Source organism: Rhipicephalus microplus, chromosome 7 (genome assembly GCF_043290135.1).
Source record: "Rhipicephalus microplus isolate Deutch F79 chromosome 7, USDA_Rmic, whole genome shotgun sequence".
NCBI lineage: Eukaryota > Metazoa > Arthropoda > Arachnida > Ixodida > Ixodidae > Rhipicephalus > Rhipicephalus microplus.
Genome location: NC_134706.1, coordinates 120,388,702 through 120,402,552, shown reverse-complemented (window position 1 = coordinate 120,402,552; position 13,851 = coordinate 120,388,702). Strand labels below are relative to the sequence as shown.

General features: G+C 44.2%; 1 long non-coding RNA gene across 1 annotated transcript; it reads right to left on the bottom strand.

The window, feature by feature from the left end:
* Nucleotides 1-1,516: 1,516 nt before the first annotated feature.
* On the bottom strand, nucleotides 1,517-3,499 carry LOC119179738 (uncharacterized). Its single transcript, XR_005110861.2, has 3 exons — nucleotides 3,413-3,499; nucleotides 2,312-2,368; nucleotides 1,517-1,755 (listed from the first exon to the last, which is right to left on the bottom strand). It is a non-coding gene; the product is annotated as an uncharacterized LOC119179738 (long non-coding RNA).
* Between the last annotated feature and the right edge of the window lie 10,352 nt (nucleotides 3,500-13,851).

Genomic DNA, 13,851 nt, shown 5'->3' with positions numbered 1-13,851 from the left:
GGTGCACGATGTGCGCAATAGAGACAGAGTCTTTGAAGATGGTCTTAAAAGTGCAACGGGACTCAAACTTGGAGTTGACAGATATCATGGGCCTATGGGAAGGCAGCTCCGGTGTGTTACATGCCACAAAAGCACTACTGACATTCCTGCGGGCCACATATCTGAACGAAACGTTGTAAATAGTGTAGTGCATGTGTGCAGTTGCATGTGTTACCTGTTTATCTGTTCATCACTGTATGCATTATAGTCCTCACCCACTACCTGGAGTAGCATGTCAGGTAAAAAATTAGACATTTCTTCTAGTAATATCACTCTCATGGTTAGGTTTCACGGCGACTATTTGTCCTAAATAGACATATTTATTTACAACTTCCAGCGTCTCTCCACCTATCGCAAAGCGCAGTTTTCTACCAATACTGTTGCAAATTATTTAAGTTTTATGCATAATAAATATCAGGCAGACTCTTCTGATTTCCGTGTTGAGGTAATTAATGATGAGCTGTAGTTAGTCCCCTGAGTTATTCATGAAGACAATGCTATCAACGAATCGCAGGTTCCCAAGATAATTTCCAATAACCCTTATATCCAACTGTTCCAATTCTAGGGCTCTTCAAAGCTATTCTAAACACGCGGTGATTAGCATTGAAGAGATCGTGTCTTCCTGCCTTACTGCCTTCTTTAATTAAATTTTCTCGCTTGCTGGAGTATAACTATAGTGGCTGTGGATAGGCTGTACATTTCTTTCGTTTTTTTTAATGTAAGTTTTGTCCATGCCTTGCTTCCATAGTGTCTGCATCACTGCTGATGTCTCGTTTAAAACAAACGCATTCTCGTAAATAATGAAAGTTATGTAAAGGGGTGGGTTGTATTCTGCGCATTTATCTATTATCTGATTCATAGTGTGATCATGGTCTATTGTGTTGAAGGCTCTAGGAAATCTTGCTCTGTCGTTTGCTTTGTGAAACTTTAATGTTGCCCTTGTTTTCTTAGCTCTAATTTTTGTAAATAGTTTGTAGACAATAGATAGTAAGTGCTTCTTTCTACAAGTTTTCATTTGTGTGCGCCTATAAATTCATTCTAACATGGCATGCTTCATTTTTATTCAAAGTTCAGTGTAGACGCACATACTTTTTCATTTGATGGTTATTACAGCCCTACTGAAGCAAAATATTTTTAATAATGACATCAAATTGTGTCTCTATTACTAAGAGAAATTTAAAAATCATCCAATTATTGTGTACAGGGAAAGTATGAGCAACTATGAACAGCTACTTTTTGACATTGTCTCCAAGTCTCCATTGTCTCCATTTGGTATTCAGGGCAACGTATCAGCTCTTGTGCCACAATAAACATTTCTCTCTCTTTCTCCTTTAAGTTGAGGGCATGTTTGCTAGCGCAGTGATGTATCCAAAGGTAGAAAATGCTATGTTACAATAGAACATTTATTGGTGAACTTTTCCTCATAATGTTTTACGACAGTTACCTTTCCACATAAAACATAGTGTACTAAACAGAGTATAAGCACCATGCACATTTATTTGCACGTGTTTTCAATTTACATGTGCCCGACAACCAGTAGTGAATTCGCTGGTGGTAAATGTGGAAACATTTCACGGCTTGTAGACTCACACCGCTAGTATCTAATGCCTGACCAACATGTGGTCTAGTATCGGTAAGCGTTTGGATTATATTCATCCGCTCGTGCCCGCATACTTTCTTGAGCACCTGTTTCTGTCACCACGATGAGCAGGGTTGCTGCGATAAAAGAGAATCAAGGCGTGAGAGCAAAGAACAAATTAAGGAAGACATGTCGTGAGTTCACAGAGCACGTTCCAAGTTATAACAAAACTTTCAGACCCCTTGTTTTATCTAATACTGAGCAGAAGCATGGTTTGGGTCAAACACAAGGGGCTGTCAACGACGAGGAGATTCAGAGCCCTTGTGAACACAGAACGTTGCCGTATGTAATGCTGACAATTGTGGTGTGAACCTTAAAAGTGGCGTGTTGTTGTGAAATATATATGAGATTAATATCAGAACCGAACACTGGTAACATAAAAATGGTCCCTTCACACAGACTTACAAATGCTATCCATATGCTGTTTATGTGCAGCGAGCTCCTGGCACGTCTATCCAAATTTTTGAGTTTGCTTTTTACTGCTACACACATTTCTTCACTGACAATCCGTAATCAGCTCTAGTCTTGCAATATAAGCGTAATAATACACAGAATACCAGTATTACATATGCACTTAAGTAATATGTAGCTGCTTTTCTAATATATTGTATAAAATGAATTCATTGATCTTACCTATAATAGCAGCTGCACCCATCAGCAAGCCAGAAATGCGAGACATACCGGTGAGTGCTGCCGAAACCAATCAGTGCACTTTAGTCAATAGATTCCCTCCCTACTTTTGAACTGTCCTTCATGTTTTTACTTTCGACTTTTTATTACTTCAAACTTAATTCATCACGCTATTCGCGACCGATATGTGAGCGGATATCAAGTTATGGTTTCCCAGAAAGCTCTTCTATATGCCCATACTACAGAAAGACATTGTACTTTGCCTGAACATGGACCTGTGCCATCGTGGTACACACCGATATCATAAAAACATTATAAGTGAGTTTTTACCAAGTTCACTTTTTTATTAGTTCGTGTTTATATCAACCCTATCGTATTCGGTGAAAACCTCAATGATTGTAATATAAGTTAACGTAGGCCTTGCTGTCACACTAGCATTTCCTTTCATATATAAAACAGCAGTTATGAATCAATATATATATATATATATATATATATAAATATATATATATATATACATATATATAAATATACATATATATATATATATATATATATACATATATATATATATATATATATATATATATATATATATATATATATGTATATTTGACAATAGGTTCTTAGTTGGTGGAAAGACATCATGGCTCGTCCACGTTTTCTCCTGCATGTACACGCAGTAGCTTTGTGTTAATAACTTTGCGTCAGAACTCGGCGAGGCAGTTTCGTCCCAAGATATCTTTCGTGAAGAACGCCCCAACACCACAGCGAGAAAATCTGAAGAAGTAAATTTAAGTGGCAACCTTTGCAGCATGCTGTGCAATGTTTAGGGTGAAATTTATCAGGGCCATCGAAATATGATTGGCAAGTACAAGGGAAGCGATTTTGTTCAGTTCATGGTTTGAAAATGCTTATTAGAGAATAAATTAGTAACCTTTATAGAGAACTCACAAGGTTAAGGCTGGTACGAATAAGCAAGCACGCATTAAAGGATTCAAGCTTTTTTTTAAAAAAAGGTAAGTCCACTCATTACCTTCACGTGCTTTTGAGAAACCAACACGCGCTTAAAATATTCCGTCGAATTGAAATTCTGTGTCTTACCTTTGAAGTACGGTACCGGCGAGAACAATTTCAAGTGAATTGTGGCAAAGGAGTTGCTGCAACGAGATTGTCACGACTTATATATACTGCACTGATCATCCCTTTCATGCGATTCTTTCAACAATAGAAAAAGCGGATGCACAGGTGTCTGAAAGCAGTTTTGTTCTTTGCTTACGATAGGTTTCGTTATATGGTTCTCTGACATATTTCTCTTCAACGTATAGGAACGATCGGCTGGTCAAATTACAGGAAACGTACGGTAATTACCCGTTCGCGAGACGGATTATACATTGACTCTCCAACAGATGTCTAGTAAGGGCAATGCACAAGCACAAGGACTTGCTATGCTTTTTCAGAGTCATTATTGAAGCTGCACCATTAAGTTATAGCACTGATTCTAGTTTTCAGTTTTCTTACATACGAAAAAAAATCACATATAGAGCTGCACCAGAATTGTTTGCAGCATAGTTTCATGCCAGTGTTTTCTTGACAATCCTTTGTCAATGGTACAGAGGTTTCATTTTAAGGGTAAAAGTTATACAAGGTCATAAGGACTGGAGTAAAGTAGCAAAGTGGGCTAGTTTGAACATACTCTTCCCAATCAGCGCACAAAAAGGACAAGAGAACATAAGAAAGTGCACGACACAAACGCTGTTTAACAAATGAAAATTTAACGAAAGAAACGTGCCATACATAGGCAATATTGAAACCATAAAAAACCTTGACACCCCGCCCCCCCGCCCCCAAGCGCGTGATCAAGTAGGCTGTAGATACGCATTGTCAGCGTCTGTAAGAGCGATTGAATGATGTTGGCTCACGAACCTGTCTCCTTCGTTTAAGATTTCATACGCTTCAGCAATTTCACGCGTGTACTGGTCTCTATGCCTCATCAACACAGTGGTCGTGTGAAACTCAACTGCGCAGCCGCACCAAAGGCAATGGAGGGCAAGATGTGTGTGACGCGTAACCTTGGAGAGCTAGCATGTTCCCTTAGACGGACGTTGAGGTAACGTCCCGTCTGCCCAATGTACATGTACCCGCATCACAGAGGGGTGGAGTACACCAATCCGCTCGTACAGTCATGCCGAGATTGCGTATCTACAGCCTACTTGATTACGTGGTTGCGGAGGGGTGTCAAGGTTCTTTGATGTCTTCGTGTTTGCATATATACGACGTGTTTCTTCCATTGAACTCTTAGTTGATAGACAGAATTTGTGTCATGCAATTTCTTGTGTTGTCTTGTTCTTTTTTTGTGCGCTGGTCATGGTGGGTGGTAGGCACACTAGCAAAGATAACCGTTTTGAGAGAATGCTGGAGAGAGTCAATTATTAAAGTTTATACAGGATGCGAGCAGACAGCTACATAATGATATTCGGATAGCAGAATGTCGCCAACAACAGTAATAGGAAAAAAGAACCAACGAAAAACCACACCAAGAAAGCGAAGAAAAACAACTACACGGGACAAGCACTTTCCTATTGAACCAACTCGCCCAGAAAGCTACGTGACTGAACAGCTACAAAAACACTTCTGTGCGCCTTTCAAAGTATTCGGAGTATCTCTTGCTTGAAACGGTGACTCCATCAATTTAAATACGTTCATAGGAAACAGATGAATATATAGTACAATAGTGACGTAAAAATACACAAGAAATTGCCAGGTTAGATGAAGATGAAAAGCAATGCAGATCATAAATATTTTGATCATACTGAATTTCTTTTCATCCCTGGCATTTCAAGTAACATAGAAAGCGTATTTCTCTATTTTGGCTGATAGAACACAAAGCTCCGACGGGCATGAAATGTAATAATGACATTGCCTATTTTGACGTCAGTTAGGCAACGCTTTGTGGAAACACAGTGACATAAACGTAATGAAGCCGCAGCCACAGAGGCACCACACAGTAATGGAGTGCTGGCTGCAAAGTAAAACGTGGCTTTTAAAAGCAGACAGAGAGGTGCAAAAACAAAAGCGACAGACAAAAATTCAGTAAAGGTTATTTAGCCTCATTCCATGCCAAACGTCACAGCCATTTTGGCCACCATCTTAGATGTATTCGCGAAAAAATTGTGCTGATAAACTGCAGTAAAAACAGTGAATACCTAGAATATTTTAAAGAGAAAAAAGTTTTGGTCATATTCGTGCGTTATGAATTTCCCAGAATGTCGCCCAAATACCGGTCATTTTGCTATACTAAATTCGGTCTACAAGTTACATATAAATGCCTGCGTCAGTTGTTTGAAGCTTAGTAATAATAGTGCAGTTTTTCTACCAAATACGCCTCCAAGAATTTAGCCAAAATGTATTATGTTTGCATTATTTCAAACTACTACTGTACTTGGTATGAATATCTGAGAACTTGGTACTTATTTCACGAATAGTATATTTTGGGGGAAAAATACTTTTAGAACACTCAAGCTGTTAAACTCACAAAAAAGAAAGAACATTTTGACAAAATTGTTGCCTTCGTCCATATTTAGAGGCAGTTTGCACCATGTGGTGGTTCAAATTAAAATTACCTGTATGGCTAAATAAAATCAAATAAATATTTCTTTTTATATTACAAGCTCTATCATTACAATTGTTGTTTTAAGCAAGAAAATACTCTATGATGTTTTTCATCGACAACACTGGGCAACTTGAAGGTGGAAGCTGTCGTATGAATGACCAAGTGGGAAGATAGCCGTCAGTCAGAAAGCTCAAAAAATATTTTATGAAAACAAAAAATGAAACATAAGACGCGCGTGTGTGTGTGTGCACATGTGTGAGTTTTGTAAAACTGCACTCAACCTAATGCGTTTCCGTTGAAGTGCTTCGGGTATTCATCTGATTTAGGCATGCATAAATAATGTCGATAGGTGACGTGTGTTTCTAGTTCACCGGTTGTCGTAATGCATTCGCAAACAGACGCTGTCTCCCAAGAAAAGTTGATGATGGGCTCCAAATGTATCTTTCTTACCATATTGAACTCAAGGTAGCTTCGTAAGATCAATGTGGCTTAGGTTGGCTTAGGTTGGAAAAACAAATGCCCCCCCCCCCCCTCCGCGAAAGTAATTGTGGGGAAATGCAAATGCATTGGATAACACAGCATTAAAAGAATGATCTTTTATTTTTTCTTACACCGTTCAGCCAATATCGCCTGTACAATTCCGGTTTTTACGATGTTGTGAAAGCAACTCTCTCCACTCGGCGCCCAATACGCACCACCCGAGGTGGTATAACAAAGTGGGAGAAAGTAACGCACTGCCGCTATGCAAGTAGCGCCAACTGACTTTCTGGTCACTTGAGTAAGAAGTCAAAACGCTGGAGAACTTCTATTAAGGCTAAAAAAACTCACAGACTGCACATAATATCGCACGTAGTTACGGACATACAAGTTGCAAAGAGAACGCACTTCGGAAATAAGCGTCTGTAGGGCAACCCTTTGAAATTTGCCGGAGCTGACGGTGTCTGAAATCATAAGCCTGATTCAGAACGCGTGGTGGAAAATAAAAGCGTCTTATTATTGCCTCGATGCTGCGCCTTTACACAACTTTCGGCGAATCGTCGCCTGTTTGTCCTAAGATAGGACTTGGCAAATCAAAAACACACCACAAGCTCGCCACAATAATGCACGTGTGAGGGCTCATGCCCTCGCCCAAAACTATAGAACAAAAATCTAAAAAAACAATAATAAACCAAGGTTATAGTAGCCAGCGCTAGCTCAGCGGGCGCAAAAGTATGTGTACCTAGAGCTACGCGTTATGGGATTTGCGACGATAAGAATGACATCCGTGATAACAAGTCAACTTCTTGCTGACATTACAGTAACCCACCTGTCCCCTGTGCGCTGTAAGTGGAACCACTCGATCCTTGCACGCAGTTCTACTTACAAGCTTGCTTGAAAGGATTAGCGCGGAAATAGCCGAAGCCATGCTGGGTGCCCTTTACCGTGACGTAAGCCACGTTTTCACGTGCGACATGAGTTCTTATGTACATGCGACAGCCAACCTCATGTAGCATTGTACGCTGGAAGCAAGTCATTTAGACACCCGTAAACTCGAAAGGATATTCAGGCTTGCTTATTCCGTAAAACCTCCAATATTTTTGGAAAACTATTGTCATGCTTATTACGTAAAACGTACAATAACGGCACACCAACGTCATCATATACAAAAAAGTTTCAGTGAAAAAGCACCAAGTATAAAAAAATTTGAGATCCGACGCAAAACGGGAATCACTTTTACGCGAAGCATTGGGACGGTAGGTGATGATTGATTGACATGTGGGGCTTAACGTCCCAAAACCAGAACATGATTTGGAGAGACGACGTAGTGGAGGGCTTCGAAAATTTAGACCACCTGGGGTCCTTTAACGTGCACCCAAATCTGAGCACACGGGCCTACAGCATTTTCGCCTCCATCGAAAATGCAGCCGCCGCCACCGGGATTTGGTCCCACGACCTGGTGTTCAGCAGCCGAGTACCTTAGCCAATAGACCACCACTGCGGGGCGGGAGGTAAGGTGACTGTGGCATACTTTTTTTTTTATTGAGCTGAGCGAAGGGATACGAAATGACGCTGAAGATACGTACATTTTTTTGGTTGAAAAGTGGCACATTCTCATATAACGAATTTCTTATAGTTCCGTAATGATGCCAACAGAAACACGGGTGTTACCAAATTCAGATGAGGTGAGCTGAAATGAAGCACTTGCGCTTGCGAGGATGGTAGTCCTGGATAGTTTGCTTTCACTGTTGTTTCTTGAAGGCTGGGGGTATTTAGAGGCACATAAAACGTGGGTTACAAGAAGAACTTCAGTTGACGTGCTTCGACGCAGACCAATATCAGTGGACGGTGCTTAAGTGTACAGTTGACGTTCACCTGTTGTGACGCCTCTTTTATTGAAATATATACAAGTCTAATGTTTCAAAAATTTCACTGCTAAAATTTCAACTGTAATTATCGTTTTTCTAAAATTACAGCTGAGTGTAAGGTCTCTTTCCAAAGCGGTTTGAGACCAGGCGTGTCTCTGCGGCAGAGTACTTGATTGTCACGGGAAATGCTTGTGTTCGATTTATGCTGCGACCACGATATTCATTGTTTGAATTCGGGGTGTCGAGGCTGCCAATGTCAACTCTTATAAAGCCCTAGCATTTAAATGATATATCTTTGTTCTCGACATTCCTGGGCAGATATAAACCTTCGATCACCTTTGGCGCATACCCGCATACTCTGGCTTGTGGCATACAAGTACGTGCAACACGTGGATGGAGGAAAAAAGGTTTGCCCACATACGCTGTGGCGTTTTCACGCTATTCGAGTCGTGACCATGGCCAGCCACAATCTCCAAAACGTCTTATCCTCTTATACAAATAAGAGCTAAGGAGTCGATAACGAGAGGAGTGCATCAAGATGTACGTCAATAGATAGATAGATAGATAGATAGATAGATAGATAGATAGATAGATAGATAGATAGATAGATAGATAGATAGATAGATTAGTAAATAGCACGAATTATCAAAACTGCTCCTCACACGATGGCAGATTGAGCAGGCTGTCGACGATGGCCGCTAGGTGATGACAAAGGTGCAAAGTCTTGAAAAAACAACACACACACACAAAAATTCACAACATACCCACGGAATTAATGATCATGAGTGAGGCGAAGCGTTCGTCAATTCGTCCGTGCTTCCGTTCATGCGTCCATCCATGCATCCGTCACTCCTTGCGTCTGTGCGTCAGTCCCTCCGTACGTGCGCCGTTCGTGCGTCCTCCTGTGCGTGGGCCCGTGCGTCCGTTCGTCCATCCATCCGTCCATTCATGTGTCTGTCTGTCCATCTGTCCGTTTCCTTGTCTGTCAGTCTGTGCGTACATTCGTCCGTCCGTGCATCTAGTGAACACTTCAAGTACCACCATCTCGCTTCTTTCTATCATACATTCATCATATACAACTACCGCCATCCGGGTGAAAATCCAAGGACTAAACGAAAATATGTACCAAATTTCTGCTGTAAGCGCTTAGTTAACACCGAGAGCGCGATAACGATGCCGTGCTACGTTTTTCAAAACATGTGGACAATCGGATATTTTCCCGAAGGCGGGTATGTGCCACTAGTATGCGGGTATGTGCTACAGGTTACGCACGACAACGGGACACCTACAAGCCATGCTATAAGAAGATTAGCCCTTAAAACGGAGCAGTAACCTAACAAATGAGCGGCCGTCACTTGTGAGTGAATATTCTATCTTGATCCTTCATCACACTGTCACCCTGGCCCCTTCCAATGTGTTTCTTCGTCGGTACGAAAAGAAAAAAAGAAATGCCTGTGTTGCTTCAAACGCTGCATTAGATCCCATCAAGACGTCATCACTAGCAAGCACGTCAACCGTGAAGGCAAGGAATGAACGCTGGCCGCATACCATTCTCTTCATGCCCGTGGATCCTTCGGTCAGCCTTCGTAAATTGAACAGGCAAGCTATCTTCACTGTTCTTGAGGAAATAGCACAGAATGAAATCAAATAGGTCCGGCTAAACACACGTAAGAACGTTTTAGCTGCTGACGCAACAAAGGCAGACACGCTGGAAAAGCTTCGAATGATGACGGAGTTTGGAGATGTCAAAGTACGAGCGGTCATACCGATGACTGGGACCAGCACTGCAGGTGTCATTTACGACACTGACTTCACAATCGCGAATACGAATCTACCCATTCTGATAAAACCGGCGTACGAAGGAGTGGTCATTAAGCACATAAGCCGCCTCGGGAACAGCCGCTGCGTTAAGATAGTCTTTAAGGGTGACTCAATCCCTATTCACGTCAAGGTGGGACATTTCCGGCATGTGGTACGAAATTTTCTCTTAAAGCCGCTTCAGTGCGGCAAGTGTTTCAAGATCGGCCATGTCAAGGGTGTCTGTGCGAATTCTACCGTATGCCCCGGTGCGCGGAGGCGCACACAGTAGACACCTGTTGTGCAATAACTTATAGGTGCGGCAATTGTCGAGGTACGCATGAAGCCACGTCTAAGGAATGCCCAAGACTCAAGAAAGAAATGTGTATCCTGAAAGAAATGGTCAGGGATATCTCCACCCGTAGACAAGGTTCACAGAAAATCCGGCGTCGACTTCACCACCGACAGAAGTGCTCCAATCATGGTGATATTCATGCACCACTTAAGACTACACCACCATCAACGTTTAGTAGAAAACCAGAGAGTTCAAGAATACTTCCACCGGCGAAGCATTTCTCCCCTGAAGACTGGCCGGTTCTTGCGAACGCACGGCCTTTCGAGCAGCCTTCCCGCTCTCTGCTCCCAGTGAAAGCTAATGCTGCTGTTGATGAGGCTCCAGCAGCAGATCGTCAAATTATTCCTATGCTGCGATCTATTGTGAGTGTCATCCGAAGTCTTTTGACAAGCGTGAATACGCCAACTGCTAGGAGCTGCCTACAGGTGCTGGACCCGCTGAGCCCACTCCTTGCAAGCCTCCAGTAAAGCCATGGCCGACAATCACAAGTTGTTCCGACAGGAGGTTAGAGAATCGTGGATTTTTCAGTGGAAGGCAACAGGTCTCAGATCTCGCATATTTGATTTTCGCCAGTTCGTTTATCTGTACCGACTTCCTATCATGACTATATGTGAACCAAAATTATCGCATCCAATCAGACTATCCGGCTGCAAGTCATTATTCTCCTCAAGTGGCATCGAAAGTAGCAAGGTTGTTGTATTTATTCGCCGGGAACTTACCTACGTCATACAGCCAGTGCAACCTCACGACGGCAATCAGTATGCGTGCTTGTCTGTTTAAAAGGAAAGGTGACATTTGCACTTCTAGGTGTGTATATATCCCCATCAAGTCAATTCGACACTAATAAACTAGACGGCATATTGTCACGTGCTTGCCCAAGAAAGACGATGACAGTTGTGCATGTGCCGCGAAGGACTACGAAATGAACCAAGAAGAAGAACTTGCTTGCGCGTTCTAATTAAAAAAGATCGACCTGCTTCTGGTGTCTCAGTCTCTATGGCAAGACCTCTGTTTTGACGTCGGGACACTGGTGGATGTGCTGGAGCCTACAACCGGATGCAGGACAGTCTTGCTCGGACCCGTTCACCTAGTCCAGAGACCCAGCCCCTCGTCACGACTCCGGTGCACCAATTCAGTCGGCGCCTACTAGGCCTAAGTCCGGAGTCCGTACCTGTTCCGCCTCTAACCAGCATGGCAGCTCCTACCACATCCACAGCTACCCTTCCATCGCAGAACACTCTTCCCTCCCAGGTGACTCTTGAACATCCTCGCGTTCCTGAAGTTTTCCATGGGGAAGAGTATGAGTATGTCGAGGACTGGCTCGAACAGTTCGAACGGGTCGCTGTATCTAACCACTGGAACGAACAACACAAACTTGGCCGTGCATATTTCGCCCTGCCAGATAGCGCTCGCACGTGGTACGAGAACCACGAGGCTACTTTCCAATCTTGGGAAGATTTCCGTCGAAAGCTCCTCGCCACATTTTTGAACACAGACCGACGGAATCGCGCACAGCAACTGATTGAGGCTCGCGCACAAAAACCCAACGATACAGCCGCCATGTACGCAGAGTGTATGATCCGTCTGTTTCGACGAGCTGACCCTGACATGCCCGAGGCGAAGAAGGTGCGTCACCTAATGCAGGGTGTCAAAGAACCAGTGTTTGCGGGCCTCGTACGAAATCCACCTACAACAGTAGATGAATTCATAAGAGAGGCGACTGTCATCGAGCGCGCACTGCGACAACGCTACCGACACTTTGACCGCCTGCCGAACCACACGGCAGTAAGTGCTGCAGCTCAGAACACTGCCGTGTGTGAAAGTTCCCTGCGACAAATGATTAGGGAAATACTGCGTGAGGAACTTCGGACCCTCTGCGTCCCTCCTACCCAACCGCCCGTCGCATCTGTTGCCGAAATCGTCCGCCAGGAGTTGAGGCAAGCCGTTACACCACCGGCGCCAAGTCCTGAGCCACATCCAGCGAGCTACGCTGATGTGGTCCGTCGTCCTCCACCGTCATTTGTGGCGACACCCTTCCAGCCACGACCTGCGGCCGTACCTTGGTGGCGACGGGATTCCATGAGACGACCACCAGTTCGCCGAACTGACTTGTGGCGCATGGCCGACCGTCGACCTATTTGCTTCCGCTGCGGAGAACCAGGTCACATTGCTCGCTATTGCGGTCATAGCGATTCCGGCTTCGGGAACTTTACTCGTCCCGCTTCTTTCCGCTCTGAAGACCGTCGTGCTCACGATGCCGATCAACTGTCGACTGGCCAAGCAACTACACCGCGTCGCTGGCGATCTCCATCTCCTGCGCGTCACCGTGACTTCCCTCAGAGCTACGCGGACGTCACCAGAGGCCGTTCGCCTAGCCCGCGCCGGGGAAACTAACTGCTGCGACCTCCGGGGGCAATGTTGCCAATCGTCGAGACACCAAAAAGTTCCCCCTATCATCGCAAGAAGATATGACGAAAACCACGACGAATACGACGACGAATACGATGACGAATACGACGACGAATACTATTGCCGGGGAAGTTGTACGTGCTGATCTTGGCGTTTTCATTGACGGACATTACGTTACAGCACTGATCGACACTGGCGCCGACTTCTCAATCATGCGACAAGAACTCGCCGACCGCCTTAGAAAGGTCAAGACACCGTTGACAGGGCCACACATAAGGAGTGCTGGTAATCAGCTGATGATTCCCACGGGTGAATGCACCACTCGACTTCGCATTGGGGATTCTAGCTTCGTGGCCACTTTCGTCCTGTTGCCAGACTGCTGTAAAGAGCTAATTTTGGGCATGAATTTTCTTCGAGATCTAGACGCTGTTATCAACATCCCTCAACGTATGGTGAAGTTTTGCGCACATCCGTATGTCGACGACAGCAGCGATGAACTACGCGGCAGTTTGCGAATAGCCGACGATGTGACGCTCCCACCGAGATCCTGCTGCCTTGTGTCTGTGTCCAGTGGGTGGCCTTCCTATAAGGATGTGATAGTGGAGCACATAGTCGCTCTTTTGCTCACGCAAGGCATTTCCATCGCGAGAGGCATCCTAACGCTTACTGGTGGACAGGCAAAAGTGCTCCTTACAAACTTCAGCAACGAACGCCGTCAAATCCAGAAGGGTACCGCAATTGCCTACTTCGACGATATAGACCAAGCCGGGGATTGCCGTGCTCTGCAATCAGATGACGCGACAGTCCCTGCCTCGACAACTTTGTCGGTGGACATCTGCTCCACGCTACCGCCCTCTGATAGGAAGCGTCTGCTTGGACTTATACACCAATTCGAAGACTGCTTTTCGCGTACGTCAAAGGTCCAGCGGACACCATTGACCAAGCACCACATCATCACCGAAGACAACACGCGACCGATTGGGCAGAACCCCTACCGTGTGGCTCCGAAAGAACGCGAGGAGAT